This window comes from Gossypium hirsutum, chromosome A02 (assembly GCF_007990345.1).
Source record: "Gossypium hirsutum isolate 1008001.06 chromosome A02, Gossypium_hirsutum_v2.1, whole genome shotgun sequence".
NCBI lineage: Eukaryota > Viridiplantae > Streptophyta > Magnoliopsida > Malvales > Malvaceae > Gossypium > Gossypium hirsutum.
In genome coordinates this window covers 104,318,670-104,329,269 of record NC_053425.1, presented here as the reverse complement: position 1 = coordinate 104,329,269, position 10,600 = coordinate 104,318,670, and positions in this window count along the sequence as shown.

The window sequence follows — 10,600 nt, the reverse complement described above, 5'->3', positions numbered from 1 at the left end:
TATGAGAATATTTGGAATTAATATTCTCAAGATTCTTTTATGTTTAAATTAGCTTAAAGTTCCTTTAGATGGCCAGTGTATTTATCTGTGATTAGTGTAAAAACGATGATGGTAGAACTAATTATTGCAGTGATAAGATTAAATACAATAACGTAAAACAAAACAAAACACACTATACTAGAACACACTGCCCATCTAAAAGGCCCTTATTCAATAATCCATGACAAATGGAGCTTAGAGAATAATAATGTAAAGTCTTTTGCCTATTTTAGAGTTTGTCTACTCAAAATTATGGTTTGAATCACACTATTTGTTACCAACTATTGTTGTTACTGTGATACCCCTCTTCAGCATTATGGCTTAAGCCTTGAAAATATTTTCCTTAATGTTCTATATATTAATATTTAAATTTTTTTAAGTTAGACTCTAAACTTAGGTAATTATTTTCACATTAGAGTTTGAATTAGGTAATTATTCTCATATTGAGGTATAAGCTTTTTTTTATCCAAATTAATTCCTAAATTTAACAATTATTCCCACATTATGGCTTGAATTTCTTTTTGGTCCAACTTTTTTCTACGGAAATATCAAGATTAACTTGGATAAAAACAATTTAAACCCTAATGTGAGAACAATTGTTAAGTTCATAGATTAACTTAGGCAAAAAAAAATTCAACTCCTAATCTTGGAACAATAGCTAAGTTCGGGTACTAAGACAGAAGGAATGTTGAAGTTCAATGCAAGGACAATTGCTAAATTCATCCCCAAATAATGCATATCAATATAATTTTATTAAATTAATTTTAATATGAACTTTATAACCTTTGATACAATACTAACTTTTATAATATTAATTAATTAGGTACCTACAGCTAAGGTCACTGAACTATTGTAAGGTTATGTTTTGGTCGCTCAACTTCAAAAAGTTACAAAATAGTTCAGTATTTAATAGCTTTCATTTAAATCACTAAACTATTCAAAAACATTATTGATGTCATTAGGTTGCTAAGTTTATTTTTTAAAGTTCAGTTATCAAACTCCAAGCGGCGATTTGATGATCGATATGATAAATCATTACCCATTAAGAAGTAGAAGAACATACCTTAAATCCAAACCGATTTGACAATCAATGTAAAAATTAAAGAAGAAAGTTATTTTGATTTTAGATCGGAAATTTTTTATATTCAAAACTATTTCATAAAAAAAAACTAATTGTAGAATAAAAGAGACGAAGAGCATTCAATTGATGTAGGAGATACAAACAAAAAAGGCGATTTTTAATAGCTTAAAGACTTAAATAATAACTTTCAAATAATTTTGTAACCATTTTATAGGGTTTTTATATAAATAATCCAAAAAAAATTAATTAATTACGAAAATGAGTTAGGGAAAAAAATATTTACGAAAATGAGTTATTTTCAACTGTGCCCAATGGTGTCGCCGCTATATCAAGCATCACTAGCCTACTTTTCCCTAAATCATGCTTTAATCATTACCTTTAAAAAATAATTTTTTAGTAGTGTCGTCTGACACAGTGGCGGCACCAAATTAAAGTGTGATTATATTAAACGTTCGGGGATCTAATGAAGCAATTACCCATTTTAGGTTTGATGAAATAAGGGGTGTCACACAATATCACTACACCAAATTAAATGGTTTTCAACTTTTTATCTATTTACATGTTAGGTTTGTCCCCTTTTAAAATTTGTTGATAATAGGAATCCTTTTTTCTTGTATATTAAAATAGAAAATCTACATGGTTATTTATACTAAAAGAATAGGCCTAACCAAGGAAACATAATCAATACATAAAATCAATAATCCTAATTTTAAGGTAATCTAATCTCTAATAATTAGTAATGAGATTAGTTGAGATAAGTTGTCAACACTCCCCTTCAAGTTGGTGCATAGACAATAGCAAATAGATATAGCTTCTGTTGTTAAGTCCTTTAGCAAGCACATCAGCTAATTGCTTGTCAGAAGCTACATGGCTTATGCCCAATGTAACACCCCTAACCCATATTTGTTGCCAAAACAAGATTACGGAGCATTACCGGAATTTACATATCAAATACAGACATTTCATATCACTTTACATTCATATCAGAAATCAATCATAAATCAACCACATTGTCCTCATATGAGTCCTCGAGGCCCAAAATACACATCAGAATTAAATCAAGACCAAATCGGGAACTCAGAATTTTTTTTTCAAAATACCAAAATTTTCAAGGATGTACAGGACACACACCCGTGTAGCCAAGTTGTGTGGCTCACACGGTCAAGAGACAAACCCATGTCTTAGACCGTGTGGATATTTGAAATAAGGGCACACGGTCGTGTCCTAGCCCGTGTCCAAATTAAGGTGCTCACTAACTTAGGTCACACTGTCAAGCCAGACACCCGTGTGAGCATACCAACTTGCATTAAATAGGTGAAGAGGTAACACAGCCAAGCCACACGCCGGTGTGCTAGGCCATGTGAATAATTTTAGGTATTCTATTTTACAATTTACAATATGCAGGAGACACAGAGCCGAACCACATGCCCATGTGCTAGGCCGTGTGTTACACACGGCTAAGACACATGTCCATGTCTCTATCCTTGTGGACAAAAATAGGCTATGTCCAAGCCATATTTCTTACCCAATTTTGGTATCAACCTAAACACAACAATTTGCACAATTACAAGTCACAATAAGACCCTCAATTCAAACCAAACTCAAGTTGAATACATGTCATAACACCCCACATGTCTAAGTATTACCAAATTGACCATATATACATATATGCATAATTCTTCAATCATGTTATCTCAAACCATCACTAACATGCCTATATGATTTCCATCATTCATCCATTTTAAACACACATCAAACATATCAATGCCACTTTTTACACATAAAAAATATACCAATTACAAGTCATACCAATGGCTAGTTTCAACCAAAACATTTACTTGTCAAATTTATTCTACTAACCTATACATGTCATTAAAAGCAAAAGTAATTTACTATTTATACCGAAATGAGCCGAAAGATAGTGTGATGTAGCTCCAACCAGCTTCCAACCTTTACGAGCTTCCGAGTACTATAAAACAGGGAAAATAAAATGGAGTAAGCTTTTAAGCTTAGTAAGTTCGTATAACAAAAAATTAACTTACCATTCATTTACATTTAAGGTAAGCATACAAAATACATCCAAAGCAATTTGGCCAATAGCTTATACACATATCCTCATCAAATAACAAAAAATTAACTTACCATTCATTTACATTTAAGGTAAGCATACAAAATACATCCAAAGCAATTTGGCCAATAGCTTATACACATATCCTCATCAAACATGACAGTCATGTCTTTCACATGAATATCAAGAAACATGTATGAGCTCATCAAATATCAAATTTCCATGTTCATAAACTTTCTAGATCTTGATGTACCGTCCAGAATTTTGGGCCTTGAAGTTTTGAGACTTGAGCATAGGGTCAGTGAGGAGGTGGCACATTTGTGTTTAGTCGTGCAAGGTAGAGACAGAATGGGCCCGCTGGTCTGGTGGGTTAGTGAGTGATTAGTGAACCTTAGGGTTGTGGGTTCAAGTATTATGAGTGAAAGTTTAGAAACATTTTATTTTGCTTGATTTTAAGTTAATATTTTTTATTTTTTTATTTACTTATTGTACTTATTTTAATTTTTTTACACGTTCTCCTCTCCTCTCTTCTTCTTTACTTTTTGGGTTTTTCAAAACAATTCTGTAAAACGGTATTTGTGAATTCGGGAATCTCGCGCCTCAATTGTCATCTCTGATAGTATAACAGGTGTGGGAATGGAACTCTAACTAAGTTATTTAAATCGTTTATTATTTCTGCAAGTTTTCTATTTGGCTTTTCTTAACTATATGCTAACCCATTGATTTTGGGTTTTTATTGATGGAAGTGATGAGAAATCGTCACTTTTTGATGATTGTTGAAAGGGCAAAGGTTAGGGGCAAGTTTAATGGCTAAAGCGGTGGTTTTGGAGCTGTTTTGGGGTGGTTTTGTACCTCTCCGACGGCCACACGGGTGTGTGACGGCTCACACGGTTGTGTACTTTTAGGAATTAAGGTTTTGTGAATTTTGGTGTCACAAGGCCTAGCCACACGGGCATATGTCCCACACAGGCGTGTGATGACTCACACGACTCTGTGCTTTTGGGAATTAGGGTTTCGGGTGAATTTTGGTACCACCCGGCCTGGCCACAAAGGCATGTGTCCCACACGGGCGTGTGACGACTCTACACGACCGTGTCTCCTCCGTTCCTAATTTTTAGCATTTTTTGACAAAGAGTTACACAGGCTGTTCAAAAGGGCGTGTGCCCCCTCCACACGGGTGTATAGGGCTTTTATACGGGTGTGTGTGGCCTCCACATAGACATGTAGACACTCACACGGCCGAGGCACATGGCCATGTGGTTCTACCTTACGAAATTATTGTATTATGTTGATTTATACCCTGTTTGTGGTTCTGTGTGTTTCAATCCTTGACTAAGCCTTACTGAGGTATTTAGGATTCTGATTTGGCTTGATATGTGTATTAAATGTGATTGTTGGTGCAATGATTTCGAACTCAAGTTATGAATGTGCTCATGTCTGATTCTATAACTGACTGATTGGGTGTGAGTTGTTGCTTCTAATTAAATGTCTGGAATTGGTATTTTGACTGTGTACATCTGACTGCATACATGCATATGCATATACTATTTTTGGGTGGGATTGTGAAGAGCAGGGAGTCTGATCTGAACTAACAGCTGCTCTGCTGGTTATTATTGATAGCCCTTAATACCCAGAGGGTCGTGGGTGGTTCCAATGCCCTAAGGGTCATGGACATTACTGAATACGGTATGGCAGATTACCGCATTGCACTGTACCGTATGTACATTAGCTACGCTACGTACCATTATCTGATCCGGCAGTTTACACTGCATGTCTGTATCGCGCTTTATCATATTAGACAGTACAACTCATACATTAGCCTTGCTGTGTAATATATCTGATCTGGAAGTTCATGCTGCATGTTTGTACCGCGATTTCCGCATGAAACTGTACGGCTTATTGATAGCCCCTAATACCTAGAGGGTTATGGGCGGTCCCAATTCTCTGAGGGTCGAGGACAATACTGATATCCATTATTACCAGGCAACTCTGGATGACATTATATGGAGTGCAGGGTTGGATAGATAGGTTGAATATATCTCCATATGGAGTGATTGGTTGGATGAGCTCAATAACTTTATTGAGGTGTGATGGGGGACGGAGAGGTGTGTTGGCTGGATGGGTGGGTGCATTTTGTAACTCATCTTCACTCATATGCATTTGATTGAATCTGTCTAACTGGATAGTTACTGAGAGGGGCTAAGGCCCCAACTGTAAACTGATACTAATTCTGAAACTGGGATCAGGCTCAGATTGTGACCATTAGGAATTACTGTTATTGTGTTTGACAGAGCTATATGACTGTAAAGTTACATATGGTCTATATTTTTATAGTCGCTCTGTAAGTATGTTCCGCTGCTGAACTATTTTTAGGTTTACTGTATCTGTTTCTATTTCAGTAGTTAGATAGTTTGATCTCACACTGAGCTCTTGTATCTCACCCCCTCTTTTGTTTTCCTTTCAGGTACCTTTCTGATTTCTGAAGCTAGACTGGGTATGCGGAGGTCTCGAACAGTCTCGCAAACTAATAAATTATCAATTTTGTTTTCAGTTATGATTTTGTTATTTGGGTTATTTGAAACGTAAGGCTTTATAATACTGTGGAACAGCTTCTGTTTTAGAATTTCATTCGTACGTTTACTTCGGGTTCTACATTAAGTTTTACTGTAAATTCTATTGACTGGTTATTAAATGGTTTTAAGTACTTTTGGTTTATTGAAAAGAGTTGTTTTGTAAAATTTTTCCTACGGTCACTTTGGTGATCAATGTAGCATTCCGGATTCGGTCTAGACTTTTAGGCCGGGTTTGGGGTGTTACATTTAGTGATATCAGAGCTAAGTTTGCAAAAACTCAACCTATGCTTTTACGCTTTCGTATGCATACGTGTTGGTTTAAAAAGAAATTTTTGAAAAACTTTATCGCAGTAAGTTTAATGATTGCATTTTGGAAATGTTTTACGAAAGTGAACTGTCTGATAATACTCTAAAATGACGTGTTTTTATATATTAATCATGTGTTTATTTTGAGCTTGAGCCTACTAATTTGAGCTATTTATGTCTTTTTATCTTTTAGGGACTAAATTGGAGGCGAAAAGTAAATTCAAGGGAAAAAGCGTCAATTCGGAGATTAAATGGGCCAATATGCAACGTGGGACAAATATGGTGCCAAAAGTGCGAACATGGAAGGCACAAGGACATAAAAGCAAATAGAAGAGATTTTATTTTGGAAGACTCTATTTTATTTTATTCTATTAGGATAATTAATATTAAGATAATTATTAGGATTATTCAAATTTAGGATTTTATTTTAATTATCTTTGTTTATCTTTAATTAAATATATTTATCTTTTTAGAATTTAAGTTCAATTAGACTATCTCCTTAGCACTATAAATAGGGGGTGAAGTGACTCTATTTGGGAGGATCTTTTTCTGTAAACACTCTCCCCCAAAAGTATTTTGTTCTTTCATATTTCTTTTCAATAAAATTTCTTTTTCCATATTTTAATTTATTTTCTTTCCCACAATTATCATGAGCCACTAAAACCCTTCTAGCCAAAAGTTGTCAATATTTCCCCAAAAAAAGGTTCTTGAGGCCTAGAATCCGTACTTAGCCTTCTCGCCAAGTATTCATCGTTTCTCCGCACTACAGGCTGACGCTTCCGTTCATGGCCCTTAAGAAGTAAGTTTTTCAGCATATGCAAAGGCAGCCGCTTTGTATGTTTTGAAAGGATTGCATAGTCGGTTCGTTAACTTACTGCGTCAGAGGTTGGTGAGCCAAAGAGACAAAATGGCGTGGGATTCGCCATTGAGAAGCGTTGATCTAGCATAGATTACTGGCTAGAGTCAGGTTCCCTAAAAATCGTAAGTCTAATCTTTGGAGCTGGTGGTCGTAGGCGTCCTCTTCCACTATAACTGGCTTACTCGAGTCAAGAAGGATCATCCAAAAGCCAAGGATTGAGCCCAAGGCGGAATGAGACAACCGGAGGCTGGAACTTTCCCATAAGAATTTCTTTTCACTTAAAACTCTCTTTATTATTTTCGTAATCATAATTTCAGTAAACTTTAAACTCTGTTTTTATTTTATTTTCGCTTCCAAAATCAATTCTTAAAATCTGTTTTTTTTCAGTAACACAGGTTTTCTTGGGCACGATTCTGTCCAGGATTTCGAGAAACAAGCATTCGTATAATCCGGTCCCTGAGGATTCGATCCCACTTCCCCTTTACTGTTCTTTTTCTATTTTTATTATTTTACAGGGAATAGGTTATTTTTGGTGCTCTCAACGACCGCATCACTGTCTGAGACTCCGATGCTGGTCTAGGTAAAATTCGGAACTGTAAAATTAGAAATGTAGACACTGTTTTACAACTATTTCTGTGTTCTGATATTGTAGGCCTTCTAAGTTAGCCATACGCCAGATATGACTTCTGAAGGTGAGCATGATCACGAGGAGTCATTTGCCTCTCCGGAATGTATGACTGGTTAGGAGTTGGAGGACAATGTGAGTCCGCCAACTTTAGGTAGCGATAACTCAGAGCTTGGTACTGAGGCACTGACCCGGGTAGTAAGGGAAGTTGTAATAGCCCGATTTTAGGCTTAGTCGGAACAGTGGTTTCGGGACCACAAATCCGACGAAAAAAAAATGTAATGGCTTGAATTTTCAGAGGTGTCGAAACGGTGATTCGAGATCACTAAATTCGACAAATGGGTAGAAAATATTATTAATTTAGTAAGTATAAGTTAAATATGAAGTTAGGAAAATTTTTGAAATAGTGAATAGTGCACTAGAAATAAATATTAAATAATTAGAATCGAAATGAGGTATCAAGACCTCGGGGATTTTAAACTGAGCCATAAATATTTTTATAAATATTTATGGCGTGTTAAAAAGTTAGTATTAAAGTTTCGTTAAGAAATTTTAAAGTTCCGATAATTAATTGAACAAAAAGGACTAAATTGTAACAAATGCAAAATTTTGGGAAATGATTAAATAGCTTAAATGATAAAAGGAAGAGGGCTTAAAAGGCAAATAGACCCAAGGTCTATTTGGGCTGGACGGCAGAGGCATGAAATCAGCAAGAAAGTAAGGAGAATTAAGGGCAAAATTGGAAAATTGCAAAATTTGCTTAATAAAGTTAGGACCCAAGTGGAATTATCTAGATTTCTCTTCATTTTTCTGAATTCTCATCAGCTAAAACACCATGGAAGGGCTTCTTCAAGCTGGTTCTTCATATTTTTATTACAAGTAAGTTCAATTCTTGACTATTTCTTGAAATTTTTGTATTTTTATGACTTTTACAACTAGGCCCACTTGTTAAATTCATTAGTTTTTGATTTTATGAAAGAAGTTGAAAGTTGATATGAATATGTGCTGGAAGTATATGATGATTTAGCATGAAATTAGAGCTTTAAATTGTTCATATGCTGATTTTATTGAAAGAATTGAATAGAAAGTGAATGTTTGGGACCTAATAGTAAAAGAGTTTGAAGATAGAGTTATATGTGGCAATTCTGAATTTCAATAGTTGTGTAACAACTTATAATGTCTAGTAAAGTACTAATTGAGAAAATTAGATTAATTGAGGGGTTAATTGAGAAAGGACCGAATTGTATAAACTGTGAAATTTGGGGCAAAATGGAAATCAACATTTTGCACTAAAGCAGTTTTGGACAGCAGCAGTAGTGTAACTTTGAAAAATCACCAAAAATTGTAGAGATTGAATTAGAGGATGAATAAAATATGAAATTAAAGCTTATTGAGTCTAGTTTCTTATAAAAGAAATGATGTGAGCAATGGAATTGTAAATCATGAGATATAATAGATTTTGTGAGAAAATGTCAGAATGAATTCGGGTTCCCCTGTTCTGACTTTGGAAAATCATTAAAAATTGTACAGAAATGATTATGAGTTATAGTTTATATGGTTAGAATCCTTAATGAGTCTATTTTTAGAAGAAACAAGCTAAAACATCATCCGAATTCTGTACAATGAGATAATTAATTTTTAGTGAAGAGTGGTCGGAACTGTCACACAGCGAAACAGGGGAAACTTTAAAGAATAAACTGTACTATTTGGCTGAACCAAAAATTATGAAAATTTTATGGTATGAAGATATGTGAGTCTAGTTTCAGGGAAAATTAACGGATCTTAATTTGGAGCTCTGTAGCTCCGGATAAAAATAATTTAGTGACTCTGACTCGGATAAACAGCTTTGAATATACATGTTAGTGAATATTGAAATTATGATTAATGTTGTTTAAGTGTGTTATACACATTAAGGATGTGGAATGGAGAGGAGGAGGAGGAAAATTGGGAAATATATGAATGATTCGTGTATAAATGGTCATATGTTTGATTATAACTCATAAACGATGAAATATGAATGATGCTTATTTTTGTGCATTATTGGTCATGGTTTAAGCTCATGTGTGAAAATAAAGTTTCATAGTATGTGTGTATGGTATATTCAGTATATGATTTGGCATGAAATAATACCATGAATGGTTTATGAATTAACACATGTTGGTAAGCCTGATATATGAATAAATGATCAAATTGAGCGGAACGCCGGATTTGAGTACTTCTGATCAAATGACAAAGTGATAAGTGGTAGCTTTAGCTACACTTATCTGATCAAGTGACAAGTGGAAAGTGATAAGTAATAGCTTCGGCTATACTTATCTGATCAAGTGACAAAGTGATAAGTGATAGCTTCGGCTACACTTATCTGATCAAGTGACAAGTGAAAAGTGATAAGTGATAGCTTCGGCTATACTTATCTGATCAAGAGACAAAGTGATAAGTGATAGCTTTAGCTACACTTATCTGATCAAGAGACAAAGTGATAAGTGGCTACACTTATCTGATCAAGAAACAAAGTGATAGGTGGCTACACTTATCTGATCAGGGACAAGTGATAAGTGATCATACGTAAGACCATAGTTATACTATGGCAAAGTGAAAGTGAAGTACTCAATTTTCCGTGACCGTTCCCTAATTTGATTAAGGATGGTAAGTGACAAATGGGCCCAAAAGAATTAAAGTAAATGGATAAGTGGTAGTGTATTTATATCAGGATGATGTTGTTATTCAAACTAAGGTGATATTTTCATTGCTAAATTGAGAATTGAATGAAATGGAAATGAAGCATTAAATTGACAAAGTGATAAGTGGTAGCTTTAGCTACACTTATCTGATCAAGTGACAAGTGGAAAGTGATAAGTAATAGCTTCGGCTATACTTATCTGATCAAGTGACAAAGTGATAAGTGATAGCTTCGGCTACACTTATCTGATCAAGTGACAAGTGAAAAGTGATAAGTGATAGCTTCGGCTATACTTATCTGATCAAGAGACAAAGTGATAAGTGATAGCTTTAGCTACACTTATCTGATCAAGAGACAAAGTGATAAGTG